The sequence below is a fragment of the Rhineura floridana genome, chromosome 2 (genome assembly GCF_030035675.1).
Source record: "Rhineura floridana isolate rRhiFlo1 chromosome 2, rRhiFlo1.hap2, whole genome shotgun sequence".
Classification (NCBI taxonomy): Eukaryota; Metazoa; Chordata; class Lepidosauria; order Squamata; family Rhineuridae; genus Rhineura; species Rhineura floridana.
Genome location: NC_084481.1, coordinates 179,410,318 through 179,433,435, shown reverse-complemented (window position 1 = coordinate 179,433,435; position 23,118 = coordinate 179,410,318). Strand labels below are relative to the sequence as shown.

The following is a 23,118-nucleotide window of genomic DNA, read 5'->3' as shown; positions in this document are numbered from 1 at the left end:
GTCCCTTGTTTCTTACTTGCCCAGCTGATCGCTGAATTTCCATAGTAGAATATGTTTCCACTGGTGGTTTTTTGATCTGTAGTGTCTTCAGCCCAATCAGCATCTACATATCCCACTAGTTTTGGATCTCAGGTAGCCGCTAACTTCAGTTTCATGGTTGCAGTGCCCTTCAGATATCTCACCACTCTCTTGATTGCTTCCCAGTCCTTCTTGGTTGGTGAGCTGGTTTTTCCACATAGGTATCCCACTGCTGCTGCCGCATCTGGCCTGGTAACAATGCTGATATACAGAGGTTTTCCTCTTGAATATCCTCTTGTAGCCTACAGCTTTTCTTCCTTGTGGAAGCTTGGTCAGTGTCCAAGTTTTATTCTTGTGTAGAGCTTCCAGCTCTTCCTTGGCTGGCTGCCTCCACCTCTCAGCTTCATCTTTGGGTAAGGCTTTGATCTCTTTCCTAGTCTCTGTCTCTGGAAGTTCATGTCTCCCGAGGTAAGCAAGTCTGTCTGGTGGTACACCTTTGTTGGTGTGTTCACAGTGTCTGGATGCTGGCGCTTTGGCTGCCCCTTCTGGCTGTGATGCCTCTTCTGGCTCAGACTCCTCATCTTCCTCTGCTGGTGTATTAATGTGATCCCTTCTGTTGTGGAAGAACAGCTCAGTTTCTTCTTCCATTTTGCTGTCATATGTTTGGTGTGGTGCCCCTTCTGGTTGATGTGCACACTTTCCTTCATCAAAGTGGACAGCTCTGTTGCCAGTTTTAGGATCTATGACTTGGTATCCCTTCTCCGTTGAAGAATATCCAGTGAATATTCCTTCCTTGGCAGTGTTGTCAAATTTTGACCTCTTTTGTTTCGGGATGTGTACAAAGACCTTGCAGCCGAATACACAAAGGTGAGATACACTTCTTGTCTGAACATGACATAGCTCTAAAGGTGTTTTGTTGGTTGCAGCTGCTGGAAGTTGGTTCTGCAGCTAGGTGGCAGTCACCGCTGCTTCCCCCCCCCCAGTACCTCTGTGGTAACTGTGCATCTTCCAACAAGGAATGAATCATCTGCCCAAGAGTCCAGTTCATGTGTGCTACGACCTCATTTTGTTCTGGAGAATAAATGACAGTAGTCTGGTGCTCTGTGCCTTCCTCATGTAGAAAGTCTTGCATAGCCCTGGATACAAATTCTCCTCCATTGTCAGATCTTATAATATGTAGCTTTCTGCCATATTTGTTGGATGCAATTCTGACATAGTCCTTCAATTTTTGAAGTACTTGACTTTTCTCTCTCAGTAAGTGCATTGTAGTATTGAGTAATTTGAAAGGGAGCATGTATAAATTTTCGCCCTGTGATGGCATTCTAATGGGTCCACAAATGTCTGTGTGAATTAATTCTAGATGTTTTGTAGTTTTCCTTTCACTTTTCTTAGGAAATTTTGGCTTCACACTTCATAAAACATTTACATTTTTCTGTGGATTTACATTGTCCAATTTTAATGCCTCTAGCCAAAATTTCCTTCTCTAGAGCATTGATTCTGGCTAAGCTAGCATGTCCCATTCTTCAGTGCCAGACATATAAACATCCAGAATCACAGGTTTCTTTGGCTGTGTTTACATTAATAGTTTCAAAATATTCCAAATGCAAAAGTCATTTTTTCAATTTTGCAATACAACACACTTCTCTTTGGTCTAAAACTTGGCAAATTTTGTCACTTAAAAAAAGTTCACCTCCAAGCTCCATTATTTTAGTGGCACTTATTAAATTATCTTTAAATGCTGGAACAAATAGGCAATTTTTCAGTTCAAGCTCTCTGGCGATCTCTGGCGTTTTGCAAAGTAGCTCCACTGGGCCTGTTCCTTGAGAACAGAAAACATCTCCTGATGTTGTAATTACATCATGTGTATGGGGGCTAAAGTTCTTAAACAAATGTTTATCATTTATTAAGTTTACTTTAGCCCCACTGTCAATTAAAAATCTGGTTTTATACTAATCGTTGTTTCTATCAGATACATAGTGACTGGAATGTTTTTCTTTCAGCTTGCTTCTGTTTAAAATCAACTCTTTCTCTTTCACTTCTAGGACAATCTCTTTGAAGGGGATTAGGAGACTTGCATTTGAACTAATTCTTCCTTTGTTTGCCCTGCTGTGGCTTCAGGGCATGACTCATCTCTCTATCCTGCCTTTGGTTGCTGTTTCTGCCAACAGTAAAATTTGCTTTTTCAGACAGAGCTTGTTCCTTTCTCTCTTTATAGTCCTGATCTTTCAGATATGCCATAATCTGATCCAAATTCTGATCTCTCTGTTGAAGTATGCAAGTCGTTAAATAATGATGTTGATTTAGAGAGGCCAGGAGTATGATCTTTTGTAAATCTTCATCCAACTATGTTCCACATGTTTCTAATTCTTGGAGCAGACTTGTAAATCTCTCCAGATGTGGATTCAGATCCTTGCCAGACTGTTTCAGCATGTACAGCGACTTATAAACATCACATGATTTTTAGATTTTCTTTGATATACATTTTCAAGCTTTTCCCATATTTCTTTAGCATTTACAGCCCATTCAAACATTTAATGCCTCATCTGATAAGGCAGAAATAAGAAGAGACTTCACTTGGGCATGCTTACGCTTCCAGGAGGCAGTGGCTGCTTCATCTGCTGCTGAGGGTTCCGGATCAGTCAGGACTACATGCAGATCCTCCCTTTCTGGAAGTGCCATCATTCGAATACTCCAAATTGCATAATTATCCTTCTCCAGCCGTGGGAAGCTTGTCTTAAGTGTTAATTCTTCAGTCATGTTTCCTATCTTTTGTTCTGCTTTCCCCCCTCTAACCTAAAGTTTCCTTTTTGATCTCCTTTGTAAATCACATACAGTACTTAGCCTTTTTAGCTTTCAGGCACAACTTTCAGTGCAATATAGCTTACTGGGCTGTTAACTCTTTGTTATGGAAATATGCAGATATAGTGTCTGATATGTGTGTGTGCCAGTGTGTGTATTTACCTAAGTAGCAGGCTTTTACCCTGCATTTAGATCCCTTAGACTTAAGACTTAGTAAAATAAGAAAAACTACTTTAAATGCATAGTAGATAGGAAAGGCATGCCTAATTCTAATTAACTAAGTTGGAGATGCGATGCCCAGACTTAGGTATTGCCCTCATGGCTCAGGAGAGAGACCAAAGACAAAGATGTCTCCTCTCTCCTTGGACAGTCAAAGAAGAAGACAAAGAAAGGAGGGGCAGGTTAGCTTCCCTGAGCATGTTAGCTTACAACGGAAGGAGGTTAGGTAGAGAACAGCACAGGTAAAGGTAGGCAAGCCTAGCCAGCTGGCTCTAACTCTATCTTCCTTCTGGAATACAAACAAAAGAACCCAAACAGAAGTTGCTCTTGCCCCACTTCCAACAATATTCAAACACTTTAAAAGTTGACTTGGAAATTACTTTCATTGGACTATTTGTAAAGAGTTAGTAACAGATTGCATTTCCTTTGCCATTAATTTTTAAAAAAAGCACTGAAAATGGCTAACACATTAATTTTTGTATTCTCAAAGAGCTGTGCAAATATGTGCTTCTTGGGGAGAGTCACCTGAAAATTAACAACTTTAGATTTTGGATTTGTTTTGATACTAGTTGCCCATTTTGACTTGTATTAAGTCATAAAAGTAATGAGTAAATAATGAAACAAATGCATGTCTAAAAGAGGAGAAATTCTCTTTGTAGTGGAAGATTTTTTAGAAGTGAACGACAATATACAAAATAATTGGTTCCACAGGTGTCTCTGAAGATCTTACCCTTTCTAAATATCAAATCCCAACTAATTAATAACATGCCTAATCCCTTTACTAAATGTATGTTTACATCTTGGAAATTACGGCAGCACAAGCTAACTCCCATAATCTCACCTTTAATACCTATTGCTTTTCACCCTAAATTCCACACTCCTGATAGAGAATCACAAAGAGTTGGAGTGCTAAAGGAGTACACAGATTGTGTGACTTTTATATAAACTCCACTCTGCTCTCATCTGCACAACTAAAACTTAAATTACATGGCACAAAAATGAATTGGTGAACAGTTGCCCAGGTATGCAGCTTCATTTCAATAAATTATATTATACAACAAGCAACAAGACCCATTATGCAATTTGAGCATTTACTTTGAGATAGGTGTGAGGGAGCTGAAGGCTTAGTCTCTAAAATATACTCAATATTACTTGATACATCTCTAAAATCTACTCATTCTCTAAAGAACTAATGGGAACTAGGTCTAGGGTCTGAAATACAACCTAGGGACTGGAATAAGTTGTGGGGGTAGCAGCTGTTTAAATCTGTTTCTAGCTATGTAAGAGAACACTCTTTAAAACTGGTACATCATTGGTATCTCACACCTGTCCAAATTTCTTGAATGTTCTAAACAGTCTCCCCACTTTGTTTGAGGGGCTGTGGGAAAACCAGAACCTACTTTCATTTATGGTGGCCATGTGACTATGTACAAGACTTTTGGTTGATGATTTATAATGAAATGTTAACAATTTCTCAGGAGCATTTTGCATTTTCTCCAAAATTATTGCTACTAACCATTTTTGATGACACACATGCAAAATTGCTGTCTAAAGAACTCATCATCTACATCCCCTCGGCAACGAAGTTGACAATTGCGTCTCAGTGGAAATCAGCAACAAATTTCACAATTGGACACTAGTATCATCCTAATGGAAAAACTTACACATGACCTGAAGCTAAGACTAGGAAAATAAACACTGGACTCATTTTATATCGTTTGGCATGCATTTATTGATTACACTTCTGTAAACTCATTTGCTCATCGCCCATCCATAGAATCCTGGCAGATTTGGAAACGAGTTTAGATGCAGGGATTAATATTTGGTCAGGCAAAGCAGACCACTTTTTTACCAGGTAGACATCACATTGAATTTGTTCTCAGACATGTATCTTGAGAGATTTTGTTTCCTTGTTTATTTTCCCTATATTTAGTTCATAATTGGTTATATTGGTATCCGATTGTAATGTACAAAAAACCTTGTTGTGATATGAAGAGTCGATACCTACAACGAAAACAAATAGTTCATTAAAAAATGGTTCCATGTACTATAATGGTTAATGTACTGTACTACTTCAAAATACAGAGCTTACATTTGAATGCTGTCTCATATAAAAGTCTTCATCCTAGTATAAAACTAGCATGCCAGGGAGAAGATTCTAAGCTAGACTTCTCTTTGACATGCTAGTTTTGAATGAACAGGGAGAATTTTTTTTCTTTTTTACATAAGCCAGCTTCAAACTGCAGTATAACTATTGTTTTGCTTTGGAGATGGAAGACAGTAACATTCTACCTTTCTTGATGAGGAACCATATTATAATGTAAGCTAGTGCCAAAATTGGAGACTTGATGTTGGCAATATATTGCTCCTGCATTTAAAGACAATGTTTCTAAATTCATCAACTGATTTATTAGTATATTTTGGAAGAAATGTTATGTATTCTGTATTCATAATATGGTAAATAATCCAAAAACATTCCTCACTTGTGTGAATAAGAACCGTATGCAGTAAAGGTACACAGTGGATTTTTTGCCACATCAACCCTGAGTTCTGGGGTCAACCTTCTCTTTAAATATTACTGTAGCTCATGCTTCATATACACTCAGATTTTCTGTGCTTATTTATAGCTTGTATGGATCGTGGCCTTTTTGTTTATAATAAAAACAATTCTATTTTTCTGTATTTATTCTAGCAATTTTTGCTACTGTGTCAATAAAAAATTCATACTGGTTTTTATAATTGGATAAATATGTGAGTAACTGATCGGAAGCAATTGTGGTGACTGTGGCTTCCTGAGATTACAGAGCCTTCAGAGTTGTGTGCATTTTTTCCTTTCAATATGGAACCAAACCACTGGCCACAATGTACAGTTCCTAGTGGGAATTACTGTTTATGTAGTTAAAAAGGTTCAGTAAATTTAACTGAACTTTATAAGTGTATCTGGCTTCATAATGGGCACTTGTTTTTCTCTTAAATATACTTGCTATATAGATGTTTTAAATAATTTATATTACTTGAAACAAAGTAAATGTATTAATACTCTGCCTTTAGCTTTAAAGTTAAGCTGTATATCTGCATCGGCAGCTTCACATCTTATATGCCTGAGAAAAAAGTAATTGCAGCAGCTGGTAAATGCTGTTCTTGTTGCCCTTGCCCTAACACTCTTTAACTGATAACTTGTGAAGGAGCTATTAAATTTTGATACACATGAGACTGAAGTATGCTGGATAGTATATTGACAGAACATTAAGTAATAGTTGCCTGCTAAAGTAAATGCATTTCAGTTTGACTAATTGAACTTAGGGGACTACTTATGAAAACAGAGGATGTCATAGAAGATTTTTTAAAAGCATATTTCAAAATCTATAAAATTGTACATACTGGAGATAGTAATAACTAATCTGACCACTTGTGAAAGCAAACATTGTGTTACAGTGTTCATAACAGAGTAACCTGCTTTCCCCAGAACAGTAACTTTGTCAAATGTGACGAGCAGCAGCTTTGATTCTTTTTTTCAAATGTTAATTTACACATTTAATATGGCATCACTTGAACCCCTGTAGTGTTACACCTGTTGAGATTGACCAGGGAAGGTCTTCTGGCTTTAACATTGCCTAGTGAGGTCTGGATGATCAGAATTTAGAATAGGATATTCTAATTTGTGGCACCCTGATTGTGGAACACTGTTCCCTAGGAGATTTTGGCACAAAGCCAAGATTTTTTATTTATTTTTTTGGCCAGGCCTTCTGACGTTCAGTTTTATTTTAAGATAGTTATTGTAACAGATGAAGGAAGATGTCTATTGGTTTTCATCCAATTCTAAAGTACCTGGATGTATTGTATTGATCTTATGTGATATGTTTGTGATCCAACGTGCAACCATTTTATGGTGAAGGGCAGGATATAAATTCCAAAATTAAAATAAATAAAAATATCAGCAAGTGTCAAAAGTCTCAAACTGTGTATCTGATTTTTTTGTTGTTGTTATCTGCAAAGTCCATGTAGATAACAAAATGACATTTTGAAAGCCCACAGCTTCTGAGTAAGCATCCATAAAATTGGGCTTTTGGAGCAAACACTGAGCACTTGTATTAAATGCTTTTTTGTTGTTATGTGCCTTCAAGTTGATTACAACTTATGGCGACCCTATGAATCCCCAACCTCCAATAGCATCTGTCATGGACCACAGTGTTCAGATCTTGTAAGTTCAGGTCTGTGGCTTCCGTTATGGAATCAATCCATCACTTGTTTGATCTTCCTCTTTTTCTACTCCCTTCTGTTTTTCCCAGCATTATTGTATTTTCTGGAATCATGTCTTCTCACTTTGTGTCCAAAGTATGATGACCTCAGTTTCATCATTTGAGCTTCTAGTGATAGTTCTGGTTTAATTTGTTTTAACACCCAGTTATTTGTCTTTTTTTGCAGTCCATGGTATGTCCAATCTCTGCTCCAATACCACATTTCAAATGTGTTGATTTTTCTCTTATCTGCTTTTTTCACTGTCTAACTTTCACATCTGTACATAGAGATCAGGAATACCATGGTCTGAATGATCCTGATTTTAGTGTTCAGTGATACATCTTTGCATTTGATGACCTTTTCTAGTTCACTCATAGCAGCCCTCGCCAGTCCTAGCCTCTTTCTGATTTCTTGACTGTTGTCTCCATTTTGGTTAATGACCGTGCCAAGGTATTGATACTTGACAAGTTCACTGTCCTCGTTGTCAACTTTAAAGTTACATAAATCTTCTGTTGTCATTGCTTTAGTCTTTTTGACGTTCAACTGTAGTCCTGCTTTTGTGCTTTCCTTTTTAACTTTCATCAGCATTCATTTCAAATCATTACTGGTTTCTGCGAAGAGTATGGTATCATCTGCATATCTTAAATTATTTATATTTCTCCCTCCAATATTCACACCTCCTTCATCTTGGTCCAATCCCGCTTTTTGTATGATATGTTCTGCGTATAGATTAAACAAATAGGGTGATAAAATACACCCCTGTCTCACACCCTTTCCAGCTGGGAATCAGTTGGTTTCCCCATATTCTGTCCTTACAGTAGTTTCTTCTCCAGAGTATAGGTTGCACACGAGGACAATCAGATGCTGTGGCGCCCCCATTTATTTTAAAGCATTCCATAGTTTTTCAAGATCTACACAATCAAAGACTTTGCTGTAATCTATAAAGCACAGGGTGATTTCCTTCTGAAATTCCTTGATCCTTTCCATTATCCAACATACGTTTGCAATATTATCTCTGGTGCCTCTTCCCTTTCTGAATCCAGCTTGGACATCTGGCATTTCTCACTCCATATATGATAAGAGCCTTTGTTGTAGATTCCTGAGCATTAATTTACTTGCATGGGATATTAAGGTAATAGTTCGATAATTACTGCATTCCCTGGGATCCCCTTTCTTTGGAATTGGGATGTACCGTATATTCCGGCGTATAAGACAACTGGGCGTATAAGACGACCCCCAACTTTTCCAGTTAAAATATAGAGTTTGGGATATACTCGCCGTATAAGACTACCCCTGCTTATGACATGCAGGTACTTAGCAGGAAAACTGTCACTTATAAACTTATAAATATTAATATTTGGATTGTCCAGTTGTTTTGTTTTTGTGCCTAGGAATTACCACCAAAAACTGGGGAAAGATGTGAGAAATCTTTTTTTTAAAAGCAACATTAAATGCCTAGACTCTAGTTTCCAACACTATGGAGTATTTATTGATTGATTAAGAGAATTTATATCCTGCCCTTTTGCTGTTAAAAACAGAGCTCAGCACAGCTTACAAATATAGTAAAAACAATAAAAATACACAATCAGAGAAAAACAAGCCAAAATGTTAGGAAAAGGAGTCTTTCACACCACATGCTCAGTTCTAAATACTGTTGCAGCAAGTTTTACAAGTTCCTCCAGTATTCCACTGGTGCAGGCACTCAGACATTCAAAGTACTGTATGTTTCTTAGGTTTTATAAAAGCAGAGCTTTGCTTAACTCAAAATTTCTTCTCCCTTTAATAACCACATCTACACAGGTTCCACCTCCATACTCAAAATGAAACTGAGCCTGGAAGTGTACAACAACCCCACACATACCTTGCTAATTCGATTATCAATGCCAGGATGTCTGTCTTATCGACTACTCTCCTGCTCCCCCCCCCACACACACACCGGGCATCATGAAAGATCCAGTCCTGGGCTCAGAAAGAAAATAAATATCTGGTCCTCTTCAAAGTATTGATAAGCCTCTTGTTTTAATTGAAATAATAATTATAAATTCTTGTTCTTATCACTAATGGGAGATAATTATCTTGCATATGCTGCTGTTGCTTCTATGGCTGTAACGGAGTGAGGTTAAAGATAAGTGAAATGCAAATAGGAAAAAAAAATACAGAAGGCAGTAACACTTTCCTAAATGTAATACCATACCAACCACAACAAGATTCCTATAAGGCAAAAAACTAGCATCTCACAACCAGTCAGGATTCCTAACCAAAAACCAAAAATATGATAAATGAAGAAATATTTATATAAGCATAACTATCAAATATATTTATTATTTACACAAACTGTAAAGATATTTATAGTGCAATCCTAAATTTATTTATTCAGAAGCAAGTCCCAGCGTATTCAATGGGGCTTACTCAAACAGGGACAGAAATGCAACCTCAAGTGATAAGCAACTTCATTCACACAACCCAAAATTCCGAATCATGCCACTTTACACTGTTTTGCAACTGTTTATACTTGTTTTTATGGTTATTGGATTTTAAATGGCTTTATTTCTTGTTGTGAGCTGCCTTGGTTTCCAACCCTACCTCACAGGGGTGTTGGAAAGACTCCATACACACACGCACACACTGCAGATGTATAAATACATACAGCCCATATAATAGTTTATTGTCAAACCAATTGGTCATTGCAGAAAAATCAGTATTAGTTTTTTAAAAATCAGTATTAGTTTCCTACAGAATAAAAACTGCAATACCTAAGTAAGCCCTGCTTACTTGCTTTAAAATAGGACTGGGGGGGGCAGAAAGAGAACACAAACACAATTCTTTTTTACATTCACTCCAAAGTCCCATTGATTTTCAGCACATTCATAATCATGTCTACTCAAAAGTAATTCCTACTGAATTCAATAGGATTTACTCTGGACATATGGGATTAGCACTGTTTTTACCCCCAAAAGCAACTATTGGGAAGGTTTTCAAAACACTGCCCAGGATCTGACTCCTACACACAACAGGGGGAAAAACTGAAATGTATATACCCACCCAATTTATGAGATTTTCAGATAAACAGGAGGGGAAACCACCATTTTCTGGCCTCGCAATTGCAGACACTGCCACCAAACAAACACTTCACTGATTGGCTGAAATCCTGAACGGGCGGGGTTAAAGCTACGAAGTGCTATACAGTAGTTTTAAAAAAGATTTAACCGGGGGGGGGTGCCTGACGTTTTTATATATATCTCGAGAACCGCACCACCTAGAAACTTAATTTTTTTTTAAAATGAAAGCTGAGAATCCGGGCCACCTAAGGGGCTAGCCGGGCGCCGGGTGGCATGCTGAGAATCCGGGTAAAACCCGCCTATCCGGGCAATATGGCAACCCTAATAAGACGACACCCAGCGTATAAGACGACCCCCGACTTTGGAGAAGATTTTCCAGGGTTAAAAAGTCATCTTATACGCCGGAATATACGGTATATTGAACATTTCCAGTCTGTGGGCCATTATTTAGTTTTCCATATTTGTTGACAATTTTTTGTCAAAATTTGGACAGATTCAGTCTCAGCAGCTTGTAGTGACTCTATGCTCTTTAAGCTCGATGCTTTTTAAAGGGGGTTTATTGTCATGGGAAGTCCAGTTATTGAATATCTGCAGGATATCTTGTCTGTTCATTTCTCAGTAGAATAAAGGAATTAGAGTAAGGAACTTTATGTAAGGTTAAGACCTATTGTGATCTCCCCCTAGGGATGGTACAAGGGGGTGGGACAAGTCAGGAAATAATGTGTAAAACAGGCCCTAAGAGATTAACAGTAAAGGAAAGGAACAAACAATACCACAGACAAAAGATTTATTACTTGTTTCTCTTTGGTTAATAATAATTTGTAACAGATTTTTCATGCATGTTAACTTAGGTTAACAAGGTTAACTTAGGTTAACAAGTTCAGAGGTGGGTATGTTTATATTCCCATGTTTGTGTTGGGAATAAGGCTTTGCATTTGTGCTTCTCCTTTCCACAAATTAGTCAATTAAATCTGCTCTTCAATACTGTGTGTGTAGGAGAGAGAGCATCTTATGCTTCGATTGGGTACCAAGTTTGGGCAGTGAGGGAAATCCATATGTAAACTATTTGATAAAAAGACTTGCTAAATCAGAATTGAAAGGGTATTTCTGGCATCACCTAATCTGAACAGCATGAACTTCTACTTTTCTATCTCTTGGCAAAAACAAACATGTACCACTGTTCTCTACAGTAGCTACTAGCCCTTGCTTGCTTAGCCTGAATGCATATAGAATGAGCAGAAGCCAAGTTAACAGTTGCCTCTCTTTCCCTGCATCTGTTGTAAAATTTGTACAGTAGGATCCCACTTTACAGCGCTTCACTTTACAGCGCTTCGCTAATGCAGTGGTCTCAATTAGACGCAATTAGACTAAAGCCCCACTCATACAGTGCTTGCTCCTCTTTTACGGCGGTTTTCAGGTGTCACGCACCATTCTATTCAATGAGTTCCTCTTTCCAGCAGTTTTTGCTTTTTAGTGGGGGTCCGGAACGTAACCCACCGTATGAGTGGGGCCCTACTGTACCATAAAAAGCATGAGAGCTATGTGACTGAAGACTTGGGATCTATTTTTCTAGGTGGTATTGCATACTAATTATTATAGCACTCAGTCTGTATTCTTGTTCAAGAAGGAGGTAACTTAGAAAACTGTGTAGTAAATTGTCATATGCAGGTTAAGGCTGTAGGAGCCTTGGATATAGTAAACTTCAGACAGAGAAGCCCAATTGAAATCCAAAGTTAGTAACTTTAGTAAGCAGAGGAAATTGTTTAAATAATGGAAGCAGAGTTATTTTGTTAACTGCTATAACAAATGCGTTTCAATGCTGTGGGTATCTGTTGGAAGGTACCTCAAAGACCATCTAATCCATGGTATGGATGGACAAATCAGTGAATTTTGGTTCTCCAAGTTTCTCATTTCCCCTATCTTGAATAAAGTTCTCCACATATCCCTAACAATTTGCATTTTTTTAAAAAAAATCCTCATAAAATTGGTTATCATTTTAGTGTGAATTTCTCCTAATAAACATAATTTGTATGTAGTTTTGACTTACTCATTTTTGCAAGCAATTTTCAGTAATATAATGCATTTTTGTATGCTATTTTCATAAATATATTTTAATGTGCACTTTACCATAGTCTATGCATTTTATACGCATTTTGTAGATAGAAAACTGCATTGCAAAATTAGGGGTTTAAATTTTAAAGGATGGCTGTATTTTGGCTTGCATATTGTTTCACAAAGTGTGAATTTGGTAAGCTTGTTTATAAATCCAAACAGAAACTTCTCGCAATCCCTAATCCAAGGGTGCAGAAATGGATCTGGCTGGTTGAATCCAAACCATGGCTGCAAAAGGACAAAGCTGGGCTCTCGTTGAAGGTATGCTGATATTCATGCCTTTGAAAGGGCTTTGAAAGGGCTTTGAAAGGGCTTGCTCTCAACAGCCCCACTTGCAAAGGAACAATCAGGATTATCCAACTCCGTGTTGATGCAGCAAATCTGCTGCTACAGCATCCATGATAGGAGGGCGTCTAGCCTCTGTTTAAAAACTTTTAGCGAAGGAGAGATGGAATTGTAGATGATCTAATTTTAGTTCTGTTTTCCTTCTTGCTATCAAATGTTGTTTCTGTCTAAAAATCATGCAGTAAAGTTACAGTCTGTTATACTTCCTTCTGTTACTATGGAAATGATTGGAATAGGAAATTCGGAATGCTTTGCTGCATGAACAAACGGGTGAAACAAAATGGTTAGATGTGAAAAATACTTCCTCAAGTCTCCTTATCTATAACATGACAAGCATCAAATGCTTAAAGAATGGGTTCACTTTTGCCCATTACTTGTTCATTGTTTACGCAGTACAAATTCATCGTTGCTTTGTTTTCAAACTATGTTCTGGAGAACTGTAAGATTCCTCAAGTTTATCAGAGGTTTCTCAGTGTTAAGATCAATAATGACAAAGAAACTTCCCCAAAAGATATCCTGCCCTCCACTGCTTGCAGCAAGAAGGGACTATTCAAAATGTGCAGCAACAAAAGTTCTTGAACAATTATACAGTATTTAATTTTAACTAGGGAGTCAATAAATTGGGTGAAATAAGCAAATAACCTGGTAGCTAAACCTTGATTTGGACATCATGAATAGACTTAAGGTTTCATGTGCATCCACCTCATCACCTCTCATGATTCCTTCTTGGTGCAGCCACAATTTGAGCTGAATATCTGGGTTTCAATTGCAGGATAACTATTGTTAGTACAAACAATAATTTTCCCAATTCAGATACCACAGGAAACTATAGTCAGCTCAAATTTAAGAAAGCAGAGAAAGATTTGGAATGTACATGGAGCCAAGCCATAATATAACCATTATGTCTGAACCAGGCAATATTTCCCCTAAGCAGTTTTCTGTATTTCTGTACCTTGGGGATGACATCCTCCATATCAACCACTGATTCTTAAGATCAGATTCTTACGATCTTAAGATTCTTAAGATGTCTGGAATTGCTGTGAGTAAAATCAATAAAAGAAAAATATCTTTGAGCAAATATTTGAGGGGGAAAGCTGCTGAAGTTTGGAGCAAACAGGATTGTTCCACAAAGATGGAGAATATGCAGGCCATTGAAAAATCTGGTGCTAAATGTGAAATCAGCTGCATTCTTGAACATCCCTATTTTTGAAACAGGGGCCCATCTGTTGTAATTTCTGTAAATAATTTAAACCATTTTTGTTTCAACAAACTTTTCTGGCAGGATGAAAAGATCTCTGGCTTAGGTGCTTTTTTGTATTTTTTTTAAAATACAAGTTTTTAGTTGTGTTTTGTACTGTTTTTAGAACTGTGTTTAGTTGTTTTAATGGCATGTTTGTAAATTGCCTTGAGACGTGTATAAATCTAAAATAAATACCATCAACCTAGTTTTCTCCACTGGATGGCTGGTTCATGGCTTGGGGATAGGTAGGTTGAAACTATGCTGTTGCCATGGACTGATGATTTCTTGGTAAGGTTTGGATTTGCTGTGACAGTTTCCCCCCTGTCTAGGTGGAGGACCCACTAGGATGGTCCACCCCTGGAGACTTACAGAATTAGAAGAATTTCTGAATGCTCTGGAGTCTGAACCATATAACATTGGTCCTTAAAGATCTACAATGGCCATTTTGCTACCAAGCCCAATACAAGGGTTTGGTCTTGACATCCAAAGCCCTAAATGATTTGAGACCAATTATCTGGGGATTGCCTCTGCCCATATCAACCTGCTGACGACTTAAGATGCACTGGAGAGACCTTGTTGGTCATACCGATTTAAGGGAAGCTCTGTTCTATGACCTGTTGAAGTGTGATCTCTGTAACAACACCAGGGTTGTGGAACACACTCTCTCTGAAGGTTTAGCAAGCACCAACATTGTTTCATTTTATGTGCCAGCTGAAATCTGCCTTTTCTGTCAGGCTTTTTAATGTAGAGTGAGGCCTGTACTGCAAAAATTGATAGATGTTCTATCTACTATATTTTGTTCATTTTTTCCCTTTTTTAATGTATTTTTTAAACTTCTCCTCAAGTCCTAGGTCAAAATAATTAAAGTAAATATATTCAGCTATTTATATGTGAAGGCCTACAGTCATACTACCCTGAACACACCCGATCTCACCTGATCTCGGAAGCTAAGCAGGGTCAGGCCTGATTAGTACTTGGATGGGAGACCACCTGGGAATACCGGGTGCCGTAGGCTTAGAGGAAGGTAATGGCAAGCCACCTCTGAGTACCTCTTACCATGAAATGAAAACCTTATGAATACACCCAAAAGATTCATAGGGTCAGAATAAGTCATAATAGACTTGAAGGCATATAACAACAGCATATATGAAGGCATATGAAGCTACCACCTTGCTGAAGACTTTGGGTCTGATCAGTGCCTGAATGAGAGACAACCTAGAAACAACTTGTTGCTGCCTTTAGTGCTATTATAGAAGAAAGGTGGGATATAAGTGTACGTTTTTATTTTGTTTTCCATCTAGAGCTTTATTTGATGAGCATTCCTGTAAAATATAAAATACCTACTATTTCTTAACAAAAATAGATGTTGCTACAACATTGTGAACTTGGTTTATCCATCCTAACAATATTTTTAAAAGTCTGTCAGTTCTCTGTAGCACTTGTTGCAATTGTCTGCTGAAGAGACTTGTTAACTTGAAACACCTGGGATGACTGTTTTTCAGAGTACTTAAGTGATAGTTTCTTATGCTTTTTGCAGCATACTGGTGTGGTTCTCTTTGCCAGTGAGCTAATGGAGATTCTGCTTGGACTATTGTGGAAGACCATGCTGCTTAAAAAGCTTAGGGCAGTCAGAAGCAAAAGCTCATATTCTCTTAAAGGACCTACATGCTCTTAATTTTCATTGGATGTATCTTTCTGGATCCCTCTGCATCATGAATCAACCTGGTTTGATTAGCTTACGCTTGTGGAGGCCCTCTCCCATGTTAGGGTGAATTATTGTTTAAGCGTTGTATTATAATTAACAAATAAGACCTATAATATAATTGCAGCATTGTTAAATGCTCCTATTCAATTTTCTAACTACTCCATTTTATTCCCTGTCCCCAAGATTTTCTATCCTTCAACAGCTGGTCACCATTCTGAGCCCAAAGAACATGCTTAGTTGTTCCTGAACTATTTTGTTGTCTCCTCCATTATTTTCCTCCACCCCTTTTTGATGCGGGGTACTTCTGCAAACCTGTAGTTTTCTGCAAGCCTACTGATACCTCCCTCATTTGTTTGGATGAGGTAATTCAGCTACCTAAATAGAATATGTCAGGGGTTCTCACTCATTTTGGGACTGGAGGCACACACAGAAACTAAGAAACTGTTGTGGGCACCACAAAATAACCATTTCAGTGAAGAAAAACTGAGGATGTTCAGACTCCCTTTCAAACAGGCCACGCTCCCAACACCCAAAAGTAACACATACACCAAAAAAAAAAAGCAGGCAATGCCCCCTGCCAAATTTAACCTTCAATTAAAATAATAGAGACAGACAAAGGTTCTGGGTGGGTGCCATGGGGGGTGTCTGAAAGTGTTATGGTGCTCATAAGCATCATATTCAGGACCCCAGCTATATGATTGGTTGCCTCCATAAAAGAACTTATGTTATGGGTGGCTATTAGGGTTACCAGGTTCGGGACCTGAGACTGATCCTGTATCTTTAGGAGAAGAGAAAGTCAGCCAAGTGCAGGTGTTCTTGCAACACTGTAATGGGAAAAACCACAAGGTGGAATTCTCCCTTCCCCCTGCACAACTTTTAAAGATACAGAAGACCTCTTGGAGGCCGGGCCTGGCAACCAAGAGGTCTTCTGTGTCTTTAAAAGTTGTTCAGGGGGAAGGCAGAATCCCACCTTGTGGTTTTTCTCATTACAGAGTTGCAAGAACACCTGCACTTGGCTGACTTTCTCTTCTCCTAAAGATACAGGATCAGTCTCAGGCCCTGAACCTGGCAACCCTAGTGGCTATATAAATGTAGTAAGTAAATACATAAATAAATAATAGATACAACACATGTTTCATAAAGGACTGTGAGTTCTATTGAACTGAATTCAGTGAAACGTAGATTCTGGAGAATGTGTATAGAATTATAGCCTTAGTTACAATGTTTCTGTTTTCTAATCATATGCCAGAAGTGCAATACGTCTGTATTGGTTTTCATGAATTTACTGTATGTTTAGGATACCAATTATGAATCAGAGAAGGTAGTGCTTGTGTCTTCAGAGACTATTCTTAGACATACTGAAAGGGTCATTTTTTAAAGAATTAATTTGAATGCCGTATTAGTCTGAATGGTTCTTTCAGCAGTAATATTAAGTCTCTTTATCAAATTGGGGGATGGGAGGGGCATGGCAAATCTGCTTCCTGAAATGTGTGATTTTAGGGGTTGAAGGGCAAAAACTGATAAACTGGTTGTGGGCTAGGTGAGAGAAGGCTGCATGTCTTTCTTTACCTTATTTATGTAGTACTGTATGGGCAAATGTTAGCTTTTTTCATTTCTATTCATCCTTTCCCCACTTCTTCCTTCTCTATGGGTAGATAAGCCCTACTTCGTTTATTAGTAGCATTTCATTTATCTATAGAATGATTTCACTGTTTTTATGCATTTCTGTATGCCTGCACAAGATTTACTGTAGTTGGGGGTATATAAATATTTTCATAAATTGAATAACATAGATGGGGTACTACTTGGCCAGTTAGCTACTTACAAGTTAGCACCTTTTTCTTGCCTGAAGATACTCTATATGAGGGGTGGGGAACCTCAAGCCCATGGGCGCACACACACATATGCACGAACACACAAAAACTATTTTGGATGGAGAGAGGAGTGGCTTAATTTATTTATTTATTTATTTATTTATTTTATTTAATTTATATACCGCCCGAAGCCCGAAGGCTCTCTGGGCGGTGTACATAAAAGGTAAAAGCAAGGACAATATATAAATACAATAAATACCATAACTCAAAAAACAAAAACAAACAATACAAGAACCAAACAACATCCAGAATACAACATAGTAATAAAATACTATAAAAATACACTTTAAAATGCCTGGGAGTATAAAAAGGTTTTCACCTGGCGCCGAAAAGATAGCAGCGTCGGCGCCAGGCGCACCTCGTCAGGGAGACCATTCCACAGTTCGGGAGCCACATTGTCTCCCCATTACAGAGCCACGAAGGCCAGGCATCGGATAAAGGGCTTCCAAAACAGAGATTCGGTCCTCCAAAGAAACACCTCTCATTTTCAAGATCATCACTACTATTATGTTCCTCCAATCCTTCAAGGAGTTCAAGAAGGCAAATACCCCCCCCCGTGCATCTGATGAAAGGAAGAGTCCTGGGAACCTCCCAGCTGCCCCTCCCTGGCCTGACGACCAGGTCCTGCAGCACACGGAGACTGGGCGGGGGCGGACAACAAACACCCCTCCTGCACCCTACCTCTCTGCGGGTGAAGGTAGCGGCTCCAGGCAGAAGCACACGGGAACCGCAGCGCTGGCACAGTACGGCCTTGCGATTCCGGCCCCGCACGCAGACCAGCTCCTCCGGTCCCGCCGCAGCTCCCTCCATTTCCGAAGCGGGCGCCGCCATAGCCACGCAGGTGCAAGAGAATAAAGGCGGGGCGATCCAGGGGGTGGGCGGGGGAATGGGTTAGAGTACCCCCCTTTTTGTTGGAGGTTATGTCATTTCTACCGGCGCGCTGTAGTAACTGCGCGTGTAAATTAGGCAGCGGTTATTGAAAGAGATGCAGACAAGACTGTCTCGTCGTCACCGCTACTTGCCCCTCTTTTTGCAATCCTGCCGTTGCACCATATTTAAGAATTTACAATGATGATAAAACCGAACCGTACCCTCCTGCTAAGAAAACAAGCCGAAACGAACTGTAGGTACCAAAATTTCTCTAGAACGATGGCACCCCATAGATGTTGGCTGAATGAATCAGCTCAGTTGCGAAGCTAGTGAAAATCATGACCAAACTGCATTGTAGTTAACTGCGTCTTGGAAACTGCTAGCGCTATTGCAATGTCTGTATAGAAGTCAGGTTCCTCTGGTCACAAAGCTAATGAAGGTGGTACCCAACTGCATCTCCCACTTTGACTTTGTGGAGGCTGACACTGAAGTTTGTTCCTGTCTGCCATCCATGAAATTACTGAAGGCAGGTTTAGGTCCCATGCAGGTGGGTAGGGAAGGGACAAGGTAGATGTACCAAATCGCTGCTGAGTCCTCAGAAAATAAGACATGCTAACATGCTTTTATTCAATTTTTTTCATTGTACCTACCAAACATTCCATTGCATGCATGAGTTTTCATCACACTGTCCAGGACACCACTGGCCTATTTTCTTTCCTGTCACACCTTCCATTACTACTTTTATTATTGTTAATTATTTTAACTATTACTATTTTTTAAAATTAAAAGTTCTGGCCCCACTGTCTTATACATTGAAAGCAGTATTGTACCACTTTAAACGATCATGGCTTCTCCCCCCAAAATCCTAGGATCTGTAGCTTGTGAAAAAGCTGAGAGTCGTTAGGAGAATCCCATTCCCCTCACAGAGTCACAGTTCCCTGGGAAGAGAGGTTGATTGTTAAATCACTCTGACAACTAGCTGTATGAGGGGAATAGGGACCTCCTAACAACTCTCAGCATCCCCAACAAACTCCAGTTCCAAGGATTCTTGAGTGGGGAGAACTATTACCATTCTAAATAGCACAATAGTGCCTTAAATGTATAGTGCAGATGGTGCCCAAGAGGAATACTGTGGTTACTGCAGTGGCCTACAAAAGGAATATACCTGGTTAAAATCCTCAAATCTCTACTATGGCAAGATGTTGCAGAGAAAATGGAAGGGCTCCAAAGAGTAAGAAACACACAGAAGTATTGCTTGGCAGCTGTTGCTTCTTTTATCAGACCATGAACTGCATTATTTATTTCTCTCATTCAGAGCCTGCCTTGATAGATGGCTCCCGCCCTGAAATGAGCAATGGAGTCATACTGTAATGCAAGCAAGAGCACAAACGGCGAACCAAGATATGCAAATGTTAAGAAAGCCAAAAATCTAATTTAGACACCACAGTAACAAAGATCTTTATACAAAATGATTTCTTAACACCCTCATTTTCTTAAGAAATAAGCTGTAAAAGGAAAGGAAACTCTGGGAGAAAAGCGGGCAAATGCAGACTTGCTAATACTTAGTAGGCAACTCTTCACAAGAAGCCTGCATAAAAGGTGTGCTAGGTGGGCTAGGTGAGAGAAGGCTGCATGTCTTTCTTTACCTTATTTATGTAGTACTGTATGGGCAAATGTTAGCTTTTTTCATTTCTATTCATCCTTTCCCCACTTCTTCCTTCTCTATGGGTAGATAAGTCCTACTTCGTTTATTAGTAGCATTTCATTTATCTATAGAATGATTTCACTGTTTTTATGCATTTCTGTATGCCTGCACAAGATTTACTGTAGTTGGGGGTATATAAATATTTTCATAAATTGAATAACATAGATGGGGTACTACTTGGCCAGTTAGCTACTTACAAGTTAGCACCTTTTTCTTGCCTGAAGATACTCTATATGAGGGGTGGGGAACCTCAAGCCCATGGGCGCACACACACATATGCACGAACACACAAAAACTATTTTGGATGGAGAGAGGAGTGGCTTAATTGTGCACAGTTCCCATATTAAACACTTAAGCAAAGAGTGGTTTCCATGCTTTAAAGCAATTCTGGATATGCATTGCATCCCTACTCTTTTCTAAGCCTGTGATTTCATTGCATTGAACGATGTAACTCTGACTCAAATAGGTATGAGGAGGCAAAAAGCTTTTACCTGTAGTAAACAAGGAAGAATGTTTAATGTTTCAATCGTGAAGTTATTATTGCTAGGTAAAAGTCCCTGATCAGTATCTGTGCTTAAGTAATCAATAAATGCACTGCTGAATGCATTTGTGTTTCTCTCTTTAGAATTTACTGAACTGTATAAAGATGTTACTCTTAATTAATACTGTTACAGACTTTCTCTCTTTCTTTAAGGATGTTTATATGTAACTCAATATGATGCATAATCTCTAGCAGCTGCAAATACCTGTTGTATGTGTTGAAAGCAAGTTTAGATGTTTTTATAGTTAGATTTATTTCTTACCATGAGTGCACAGTATGATGCTGGATTTGTAATTGTTAGTGAAGATGTATTAGTTTACATGAACTCTGGGGGAAAATAATTGTTTGATTGCTCAGGAACATATTTTCTATCTAATTTTTTCTCAAACTTTTTGAACTTGGAGATGCTATCTATTTTGCAACCCAATGACAGCTATTTCTTCAGCAGACAAATGCACAATATCCTTCCACATATGAAATTTACAGGTTTGTATAAGGACACTAAGCTGACACTGGCATTGGGAGAGGTAAAGAAAAAGGCATCTTATTCCTGAGAGGGACAAACTGCTGTGGCTGAGAAAACTGTTTCTACAGCCTCCATTATTAGCTTAGCACTTTATAATGGTTAGAGCTGAACTGGAAGTTGTTCTGAAGAATCTCTTCCTTAATGTCCTCCTGTGAGTCTGTTTAACTTTGCCCCCAGCTTCCACACCATCGTTGGAAAACTATTGGCATAAAATGTAGAGTAAGCTGATTCCCCAGATGTAAAACAATTGTGCAAGGGCAGACAGGCTTTGCCAGGCAGAACAAAGTTCCCGCACCCTGAGGTATCCCAGTTATAGTGCTTCCTTCTTAGCTTCCCATTAAACATAATTTAATTTGAACAAGTGGTTAATGAAGGTCAGTTTCAGGACTTTCATTTTAGAATTAAAGCCTGGAGAACAAGCAAGAGGAACCTGCCTTTGTGGAGGGAGAGAAGGACTTGTATCTAGGTTCTGTACCCCTGCTCAAGCATAATTAAAGGTATCCTATATAATTTTATTTTTATTTATTAAATTGTTTTGTATTTGACCCTTCCTGAAATATGGACTACAGGGTGGCTTAAAGTAATAGCATCTGAAAACCTTAACCACAATAGAACAACCTTGAAACAAACAATTCACTTAAAACAACAGTATGCAGCAGCAATAATTCTCTCTAGCACGGTTTATATCATAAACATGTAATTAAAAGATAATGTTACTTATTTAGAGTACCATGAAGTACACATTTGTTTGTGCCTGTAAGCAGATTTTTTAAAATATTTGAACAAAATTTGTTGTCTTCTTTTTGTGTGTGCAAGAATGCAAACTTTTATATTCAATTGAACTTTTTGTCATCAGAACAGAAGTTTAGTTAGTTCTCAGCTGTTATACTGAGGTCAATAACAGTTTAATCTACAGCAACCAGCTATAGCAGCCTTCCCCAACCTTTCTTCTTTGTCCCAATTTAACCCAACATTTCTGCTATGTTTCAAGTGGACAAACACTATTTTTTAAATTGGATTTTAAAAAAAACAAAAAACCCACACAAGTTGATGACTTGTTATAAATAACAGCAAAAGGATATCTGAACTAAATGAAAAAAACAACTCCACAATACATTAAAAAGCGTGCGAGCGTACACACACACACTCACACTGAAAATACCTGATTTTGTGGAGTAGAGGCTATAATCTAAATACTAGGAATTAAGCCCCAATATATAAAGTGGATTTTTTTGTGTGAACATGCATAGTATTGTGCTGTAAGCATTGTGAATGATACAATATTACTTCCTGATGAACCCAAGAACTAACCAAGTACTCAGAGTTGTGAAGATCCCATGGTACAATACAGGATGGCATCCTAGATCCTTCTACCACCTTTTTGGCAGTGCCATAAGTGGGGACTGCCCAGTTGGCATTGACCCTTGACAGGCCCTTCTCAGTGCAGTTCCCCACTTGCACAACTCCCTTACTGGTGAAGTGTGTCTGTCTCCATAATTATTGACTTTCAGGAGGAATTTAAAAACATTCCAGCTTACCCAGGCATTTGATGGCTGAAAGATATTGTTTCTGGCAACCCTGAAATCAGTGGCTGAGAGAATGTGATTGTTTTAAAACTTAAAACTGTCTTTAATGATATTGTTTTAATAATTTGTTTGCTACCTTGGGCTCATTTGGAAGAAAGGGTTGGATATACATTTACTACTACTACTACTACTACTACTACTAATTGTAAATGTACTGCCTTCAAGTTGATTCCGACTTATGGCGACCCTATGAATAGGGTTTTTATGAGGCTGAGAGGCAGTGACTGGTCCAAGGTCACCCAGTGAGCTTCATGGCTATGTGGGGATTCGAACCCTGTTC

General features: G+C 38.6%; 1 protein-coding gene and 1 non-coding gene across 11 annotated transcripts in view; both read left to right on the top strand.

Annotated features, from left to right (window-relative positions):
* NOVA1 (NOVA alternative splicing regulator 1) overlaps positions 1 to 23,118 on the top strand; it is a 288,715-nt gene that overhangs the window by 33,972 nt on the left and 231,625 nt on the right. The gene's annotated exons all lie outside the window — the stretch shown is intronic.
* LOC133378614 (5S ribosomal RNA) lies at positions 14,928 to 15,046 on the top strand. Its single transcript, XR_009761061.1, has one exon. It is a non-coding gene; the product is annotated as a 5S ribosomal RNA (ribosomal RNA).